General features: G+C 33.9%; 1 long non-coding RNA gene across 1 annotated transcript; it reads right to left on the bottom strand.

Annotated features, from left to right (window-relative positions):
• Positions 1 to 1455: 1455 nt before the first annotated feature.
• On the bottom strand, positions 1456 to 6881 carry LOC138126069 (uncharacterized). Its single transcript, XR_011157607.1, has 2 exons — positions 2214 to 6881; positions 1456 to 2155 (listed from the first exon to the last, which is right to left on the bottom strand). It is a non-coding gene; the product is annotated as an uncharacterized lncRNA (long non-coding RNA).
• Positions 6882 to 9655: the final 2774 nt, after the last annotated feature.

The following is a 9655-nucleotide window of genomic DNA, read 5'->3' as shown; positions in this document are numbered from 1 at the left end:
TAACAGACGAGATTTCTGGACTTACAGTTATAAAATGATCAGAACACAGCAACACAGCACAGCCAACAACTCCACAAAACGAAGGCACTACACATGAGAACAAATTTTTAGTTGACAAGTGCACAACTCCATATCTCTGGTGTACACACACTAATTACACTTTTTGACATTACAATTTTTTCGAATATACTTTTTATTCAGCGAAGCCCGACAGAAATTTTAAAATTTTGGCACTTCCCTATTAGAACTCACTACAAAACCGGTTTGTTTATCCTAATAGCTGAGAACTGTGGTGGGGATATGGAAGTCAGCTATAGGGGCCTCAATTATTGTATAATTGAATTTTGTTTGTTCATTCTTATGTCATGTTGTATAAAAGTTAACGATTAGAAAAGATTATGGTGTGCCATCGTTTGTGAATAAATTTTGGAGCTTTTACTCATACCATTTACAGTGGTTGTTATTATTTTCATGTTTCAGTCTCTCGATGTCGTGTTGTTCATTTATTTGTTGTATTTGTTGTGTTTTGTTCAATCTCATGGCTAGTGTTCATAAATTGTGTTGTTATGTATTTGTTTGTCTGTTTTACATCAAACACGGCTGTAAGTGAAAACGAGAACGTATTTATTCGCCTATTTGGAAATTAAATACAGGCGTCCTTCCACCAATTTATGTATTTCTATTTCGAAGTTTGTCCACCCTGCAGGTCCGCCATTTGCATCTCGAGCTAGTCTTCCGCCATTTTGTATAAAACACACAACGTCGGGGTTTCCTAGGGTTTTTACCGTTTCTATGAACCATTTGTTCATTTTCGCGGGTTTTATTTGATTTTTTCAAATATACTAGGCAAAAATGAATAGGGAATTCCACAATTTTTCTTGGAAAGCAAAATAATTGCCCCAATCCTCCCACGTATTCTTAAACACAAGATAAATTTAAAATGTTACAAGTACTTGAAACATTACATTTAATGTGTAGATTAATATACAGGGTCTCTATAAATGATTTTCGGGTCCAGCCAGCCATGGAAACTTGTCAAATTTTGAATGTGCCACTTTGTTCGGCAAATAATGAATGTCACATTTTGAGGTTAGGTTGTTGGCTTTTAACCAGAGACAAGTTTCAACTGTGCTTTACTCTTGCTAACATTAATGTATTTATTATTTAATATAACACCAACAGGGGAACAATTATTGCCCCCATCGTACCGTCACACAGTGTACAGGAATTGGTATGAGAACAAATCCAAACAGATAAATATTGAGAACACCTTGTCCCCGTATACCACAATACAATACTTCATACTGCCTTCTTGTCTGCTTTAGTGCTTTCACATTTCTTGTTTTATGCTAGTGGTAAATACGACCTAGACTGAATTGTCGAATATGGTATTGACTTCCATTTTTTCTTCCAATATAAATAACAGTGTTTTTCATAACAAATAAGTCTTACTGGTTTTTCAATAAAATCAAATGTATTCAACAACATAATTTACAACACTAAATAACGATAACAAATAGGTATTTTTTTATAAAATAGATTGAGAATGTCCCCCATTAACTTCTAAACACTTGACAATTCTTCATTTATTTTCAAAAATATTTTGCAGCATTTCTTAGCTAAGACTTCTTAGTTAACACTGCTATCCACAGTTCCACACACCAATTTTCAAAACATGTAAACGAGTCTCTACAAATTGGTGTGGATTCTCAGCACTCCAAATTATGAAATTGAGGTGATTTTCAAACTGAATACATTATTAAACACAACTTTGATAATCTGCAGGTTGGAGTTCTTGTACAACACTTATTTTATAAAGATGCAGTTGTAGCCTATTTTTAATGATTTTGTGACAAGTGCATCGTGGTACACCAGATTGTTGAGATAAACAGGCTATAGATATCTGTAGAGTCTTTTCCACCATTTCTTTCAAATCCTCGAGTATTTCATCAGATACTGGTGGTTGTCCTAATGATTTACCCTTGCTAATTGTTCTGATTGTTAAAAATCTGTTCACAATGTTGTTCAGATATTTTGATGGAATTCATTTTTACAAACAGATAATTCCCCATTACTAAACCTTCCATTTCGAAAGTAAAAAACAACAATGAACGTGTTCTGTTCAATAGAATAAACCATTGTAAAGAAAATAAAGCTAAAATAAACCATAAAACATTAAAGCATAACCTCACAAATTTTGCCAGTGTATTTACCTCTAAAAGCGGACGTACTTGCAATTTTTATTGAAAAATACAGATTTTTTGTGTATATTAACTGTGATTAACTGCGATAAAACGAATATAAGGAACCAAAACTCGACTGACAAGCGCAAACGAAACGTCATTCACTAATGTCAGAAGTGACCGTGAAAACGAACTAGAATTTGGCATCGATTTCAAAAAAGCGAAACAGTAAATTTTTTTTCCCAAGGCTGGCTTCACCAGACAATCATTTATAGAGACCCTGTATTTGCAACACATTTCATTATAAATTTTAAACGGTATTTATAAAAAATTCAAAAAAGGAAAAATTCCCTATTCATTTTTGCCTAGTTTATTTGAATTTGCGCGGGACTGGCGATACTTGGGTTTACATTACAATATCCATGTTGTTCTTACTATAAAATGATTAATTCGTTGTCACCTACGAAGCCTCTAAAAGATACAGAAAAAAAAGCAAAAAAAATTGGTATTTTAATTACAGGAAAAAAATCATTCGTTTGTTTTATAATACGAGTATACAGGCTGTAACAGAAATAAGTACATTAATTTTAACGAGCAACAGAACTCGTCATGATAAACAATTTTTCTATGTACACTTGATTTCAAAAAAATAGGGTACACCTAATATTTTCCCATGTAATGTTAGCTTTGATTCCATGGTTACATTAAAGTGACAAAAGCCCGAATCATCACTATACTACTAGAAAGGTTGCGTATGAAATTCATGTTGCCTAAAAACAGTTTATAGCGGGCTATTTACACTAGGAAAATATTACAAAAATCGCTCTCAGCACTTGTACGCTATTTTTTTGAAATCAAGTGCACCATTTTTTCCAAATCGGCAATTTTGTTTAGCATTTTCCCCCCCATAAATTAACCAGGCGTTTGTGTAAACCTTCTAAGCACAGATTCTAATAATGGGCAGTATTTTGATTTCGTAAAAATGCATAGAAACGATCGTCGCATTTATAGTCACTTCTGGTCTCCAGTGGCGGGTGGCGTAATTTTTGGAAAATTTTTAACAATTTTAACTGATTAACGAGAACGTTTCCGAAAAAAAAAATTATAAAAGCTGCTACTCTTGATGAGTTTTATTACCAGTTAAAATTAATGTACTAACTTTTTTTGAAAAAAATTTTGTTTAATTTTTAAGGAATTTATTCCATACTTTTGCCGCTCACTGTATATTTTGCATGTATACATGTATGAAATTTTGCAACTGTAACGTAAAAAACTTAAAACGGTAAAATTGTAGTTGGGCTACAAAATTTTCCCAGCAACGCCCAGTTGAAAGTCTTTGTGTAAAATACTTGTTAGACTATACTTATTATTGTCTAAAAAAATTGGCTGCTACTAGTTGCTACTTTAAAAGTTCTTACCACAAATGTTCAGACGTGTCGTGGCATATCACACTGATATCGCGTCTTTTTCTTGCAATGTTATGGCAATGCCTCAGTTTTTAATGTAAATGGCCGACTATTAAATTGATTATTTTTATTCACAGGGGTTTCTCTTTGAAAATCTAGACGAGACATTTTTCATATATGGCTTGAGAAGAAAAGTCAGAACAATAACATAAAGCGACAACATGTAATAGACAGTATTATTAGTAATTTGAAGGATAATGTTGCTCATGAAATTAAGAAGGATATTAGTCGGTGCTGCAGTGAAATTGCAAAACGGTGGCAAAATTACCGCAGAATAGAAAGCTAATTTTTGACAAAGAATTCCGACTGGCTTGATCAACGTTTGCTAGAATTACCATCTAAAACTGAATCAACACAATTAGCGGATGAACGCGACCTACCATCAACAAGTAGTGGTCGACCTCTGGTGTATTTCATGAATGTGGTGAGCGATCAAAACGGCGGAAAACAAAGGACCTTCGTGACCATTACAGTGCTGATGAACTGGCATATGCAGCTCAAATGAGCCTGGGATCTGCTGGACACAAAGATTCTGCTAAATTACTTTATGAAGCAGTCGAGACCACACCAACCAGACCCTCAAGAATGAGAGAAGCATGGACCAAAAGTAACCAAGATCAAATTAAACCATACACATCGGATGAAGCATTGGCCTTATTCATAGATACCAGATTGACAAAAAGTCAGTCCGTCAAAATTAGAGTTCAAGCGAAGTCAAGAAAAGCGGATATCTATCCCAGTTATCATAAAGTTCAAGCTGCGAAAAAGTCTTGCTACCCACTTGACGAAACGATTACCATAAAGTGCGTCTATCGATATTTTGAAACGACTTTTTAAACACTAGTTAACATTGTGGGTCGTTTGTGATGGTCTCATTACTAGGGGATTATTTACCTACCCTGTAACAAAAACTCTGGATGGTACCTGCGGATTATTGAGGATCGGTTACTCACCACTTTTACGACAATCTTTGTTAGCGGGCAATAAACCACTGAAGGAAGCAAAAGGTCGTTTTAAAATATCGATAACGCACTTTAACTGAAGGTTTAATGGAAGTGCAATTACAAGCTCTTTTACACTTAACTGTCAGAAGAATTGCTTTATCGCAAGAAGACGTGTTTGCAGCCGTGTCTCATAATATTTTGCAAGAGCTTGTGCTTGTTTCAAAGTGGAGTTGTGACGCAAGTACGGGACACGGTGAATATAAGCAAAAGTCAAGGGAAAATTTGCGTGACAGTGATATGTTTATAAGTTCGTTTGTACCGCTTCAATTATATTCAAGTTCGGCACCAAATAAAGTTATTTTGTGGCAAAATCCGCGGCCTTCTTCGGTCAGATATTGTAGGCCTATTCGCTTGCAATTTAAAAAAGAAACAACCGAAATTTCAAAACACGAAGTAGATTATATTGAAAAGCAAATTACTGATCTAAAGAAAACCCAAGTTCGTGTCGCGAACAAAACGTTTTTTGTAACACTCCAAATGGCACAAGATTTGTAATGCCATAACTGATACAACATCTGCACAGAAATGCTGTACTCGTATTTGCAATGCAACTCCTATCCACATGAACAGTGTGGCGGGAGTAACCGCAAGAGAAGTCGTTGAAACCGCATATCGTTTTGGTTTGTCGCCTGGATAAGGTTTTTCGAGTTTTGAGTTTTTTTCATATTTCTTACCGTTTAGATTTTAAAAAGTGGCAAGTTAGACAACCTGAAGAGAGGGAATTATTTGCAAATAGAAAAAAGAGTGCAAGAATATTTTAAAACTCAGTCAGGATTATTGGTTGACCACGCAAAGCCTGGAGGTAGTGGTGGACGTTTTTTCAGGAATCTTGAAATATCAGCAAACATTACCGGTATCGACAAGTGGCTTATTAAAAACTGTTCCGTGATACTTGAAGCTATTTCTTCGGGCTTCCAATTAAATGTACAAGTTTTTAAAAATTATGCTTTGGAAACAGCCCAACTTTATGTACAGCTTTATCCGTGGTACTACATGCCTGCTTCAATGCACAAAATTCTTATTCATGGTACAGAAATCATTGAGCATGCTTTACTTCCAAAGGTACAGCTTTCTGAAGAAGCACAAGAGACCAGAAATAAGGATTTGAAACTTTATAGAAGAAGTCGCACAAGAAAAGTATCGAGAGAAACCACGACCAGGATTTACTCAATCTATTGCTTATTCATCGGATCCCTTATAACTTCACTCAGAAAGTTGCCTCAAAAATTAAGGAAAAGCCTTTCTGCGGAAGTTCTACAGCTTTTATCTCCCCCAAGTGAAGAAGAGCAAAATTTAATGGCCATCATGTCAGACGACATGTCGGAAGAATCCAGTGAAACACTCGGATAGCAGTAGTGACTGAAAAATAATTTACTTTTCTATTTTTCTGTAAGCACTTTTCTACATAAAATTTCGTTAAACAAAGCTTTTGTATAATTTAAAACCTTAAAGCAGTGTGTTTATAGCAATACAAATTCTAAATAGTTTTGTCCACTTTTCATACATGGTCATTTGGCCCACTACTTCATTTAATAACCCCTAAAAAGCACCTTGCAATTAATTTTTTTTTATTTACTATATGTAGTCTATGGCTTATTCTGAATATAGTTGATTTAAAAAAAACTCATAATCTTGATAACTCTACCAGAAAACCACCCCTTAGGACACACTCTCGGGCCTCAAATTTTTTTCTTTATTTTCATGGTATTAGAGATGTTTGTGAATATAGTGAATGTGAAAGAAAAATTTAGTAACGTTTTTATGAACAAAAACACCCCTGTCCATTTTATATTTTTTTCATTAATGTTTCCGTATTAGTTGGGCCAATTGTGACTCATAATAATTAGAACTGTATTTTTTGCCCCGATTTTAGAAAAAACACCCCTCTAAAAACCACCCCTATCTATTTAGAATTTTTTCATTATTTTTCCCATGTTATATACGCCTATTATAAGCCATTAAAATCATAATCATAATTTTGTCCACATTTTATAGTCGTTTGGCCCACTGTGCGTTCTGTCGAAAAAATTCTAAGGCCGTATCACAGACCATCAACAGAATTAAGACTTTCAAAACCCGTATAAAACATGGGAGACACTGACAACACTAGCGCTGCTCTAGCGTTAGGCCAAACTAAATTACCGAATTTACTCGTCAATCCGATCGGGAATTTCCGTTTAAAAAGAAGCTTGATTTGAATATTAATTAATAATGTCATCAGTAATTTTGAATTTTCTAATTTCAGTCAAGGTTTAGTCAATAAATTTTATAAATTGTTCTACAAAATAACTTACTCCAAACCAGTATCTTGAGATAATTTTTCGTTATCTTTTTATTTGGTAAGTTATCTTTTTCTTTTTGAAAAAGTACGAAATATGGTTTTTCAGATCGCAATTTTTATTTTATTTATTTGGATATGGGAAAAATTAAACATAAATGCTTTGTAAACAACAAAATCGGCGATAAAAAATAAACATTTTAAATTTCAAAAATTAGAAGAACAAAGGAAACGATGGATAGAAGCTTTAGGTAAATGTTGCACCACCCTTCAAAACAGATAATGCCTTATTTGCGAGAAACATTTTAGCAACAATTTCTTTACTCAAAAAACAAAACTCCATAAATACGTCCTGCCGTCGATTTTTCTTCGTGAAGACAAACAAACTTCAATAAACAATGTTAGACCAGCTGAACAAATTAAAAATTCTACGATTAGTGAAAATCCCACTGTAGAGAATCTAATCCTTCCTGTTATGCCCAAGGCCCAAAATAGACACCCAACAAAATCTTCTAGTGTGTGGCAAGTACTTGAATGCAAGAAAGTTAATAGTCTTACTTCAAAAGGTAGAAACATTTATTATATGGACCGATATCAGCGAAAAACAATTTCAAAATTAAAAAATCTTTTGCACGATTCTAAAATTATCTCCAGAAATTTTAAAAGTTAACGCAAAATCAAATTATTGAACTAATTCTACCCTTCAATTCAGTTTCACTCGCCTTTTAAACTAGCCCACTCATGCCCAAAAAATCCCCATTATTTACACACAAACTCGTTTAATGAACTACTAATTTGTTGTATATGTTAGAATTTGTATTAAAATGTTTAATTCTTAATTAGTCGTTTTTATTTTTTTTAAATAAGTATCAATTTAAATTAAATTGAAAAAAAAAATAGGCAACTAGGTATACAGAAACAAGTCAGATATGCAACTTGTTATACATTAGTTTAGCCTAACGCTCGGGCAGCGCCACTTGAGCGCGTCCCCGAAGTAATCCCACTTGACAGTCTTACTATAGTTTAATTGTCTGTGGGCAGTATTTAGAATTAGAAACCTTTTTTTCCATTCACGCTCAAAAAGAAAGATGCCATACGGCAAAGTTACTATCCAATGCCTATAAAAATAAAAAGAACAAATTAATTTTAATATTCTTGGAACCTATCTTGAAGCAAATTTATTTTTTAAATTTATATTTTCAGAAACAAACTTTGGATTATTGTCAAGCGTTTGAAGAAATAAGTACATTAATATGGTCGTTGGCTCGTCAAATAATGAGACCGCCTATGGTCAACAGTCTTGACAATAATCTAGAGTTGTTGACCAATGCATTAAAATTTGAACAGAATTATTTAGACTGAAGATGCAGATTTAGATTACGAATAGGAGAGCATATAAGAGAAACTAACTTATCAAATGAAGAAATGAAATTGTTGAAAACTAAATTCATTAGTTTTATTAAAATTCTTCTGCTAGAACTGATTAAAATGAGGCCTTCACATTTGGGTGTGTTCAGAAAAATAAAGCATTTTAGCCTTCTAATTATTTTAAATCCAATGCGACCAAATTTTTCTGATCTGCCCTTACATCTTGCACAAACATCAAAACTTAGTGATATTGAGACGCAATATAGAAATTTATTAAATATCAATTGGAACGACGGACGTCGATATTCCCAATGATTCTATTAAGTTTTGGACGAAAGTTGTTACCTTAAAGAATGACGCCACTAAAGTGATTATCTTTTGGATTCTGGGGTGTAGTGACACACCGACGTCTCATTCCCACGTCACGATAGAGCCCAGAAAAGCTTCTCCTTCCTGTGCAAAACGGAGGTGGCGGGAGCGCGCGACGACCTCTCCATCGGAAATAGTATATTATATATTGAGGGAGAGAAATGCATGATTTTTCCTAAGGTGCAGTTTGTAGCCAGAGGGCAAAGCCCGAGGGCTACAAAGCACCGAGGGAAAAATGAGCATTCTCTCCAGAAGTATATATACTATTTTTTTCACGGTAGGGAGTAGAAACAGCACAAAAATCTCAAATTTTAAGAATAAAAAAATGATGACAAATGAGTTGTCATCTTTCGATGAATTTAATGGAATTAGTAGTTGCCTTGACAACACAATTAGATTTTTGTCACAACAGTCAAAAAAAAATGAAAACTCCCATTAGATTTTTGTCACAACTGTCAAAAAAATGAAAATGCTCTACTTCTGTCACGATGTTGACATCCGAAAAGTTGATTTCTACTCCCGATCGTGAAAAAAATGTATTGTGGCTGAACAAAATGGCCGACAAACACGCAGGACCAAACAAACTGACGGCTAAGATCCCCCCTACATGCCAGGTGCGCCAACTTCGAAACAAAAAATTTCCCCCGGCCTCAGGAGCCCTTGTAACCTTACTTTCTGGATGACCCTCGTAGTTTAGTTTAGTTTAGTAGTAACAAAATCATAGAAGATAGCAGTAAAGAACACAGATGTGGGTGGCAAAAATGTAGAAATTGTTATAAGGAGGTTGAAATACTTAAACATAAATGTTATACAATGAAACAATGAAAGACGGTAATAAAAAATACAAAGTAAAAGGTTGTAAAAATTGTGATAGAAAAGGTTGTACAATAACTTTTCCTGATAAAAAAAAAACAAAAGAGTAAAATATCACATTTATCAATGTAAAAAATGTAAAAATTGAATTAAAATACCAAGAAAGAACGAAAA

The sequence above is a fragment of the Tenebrio molitor genome, chromosome 3, assembly GCF_963966145.1.
Source record: "Tenebrio molitor chromosome 3, icTenMoli1.1, whole genome shotgun sequence".
NCBI classification, from domain to species: Eukaryota; Metazoa; Arthropoda; class Insecta; order Coleoptera; family Tenebrionidae; genus Tenebrio; species Tenebrio molitor.
Note: the sequence above shows the minus strand (reverse complement) of the source record. Positions and strands in the feature narration are given on the sequence as shown.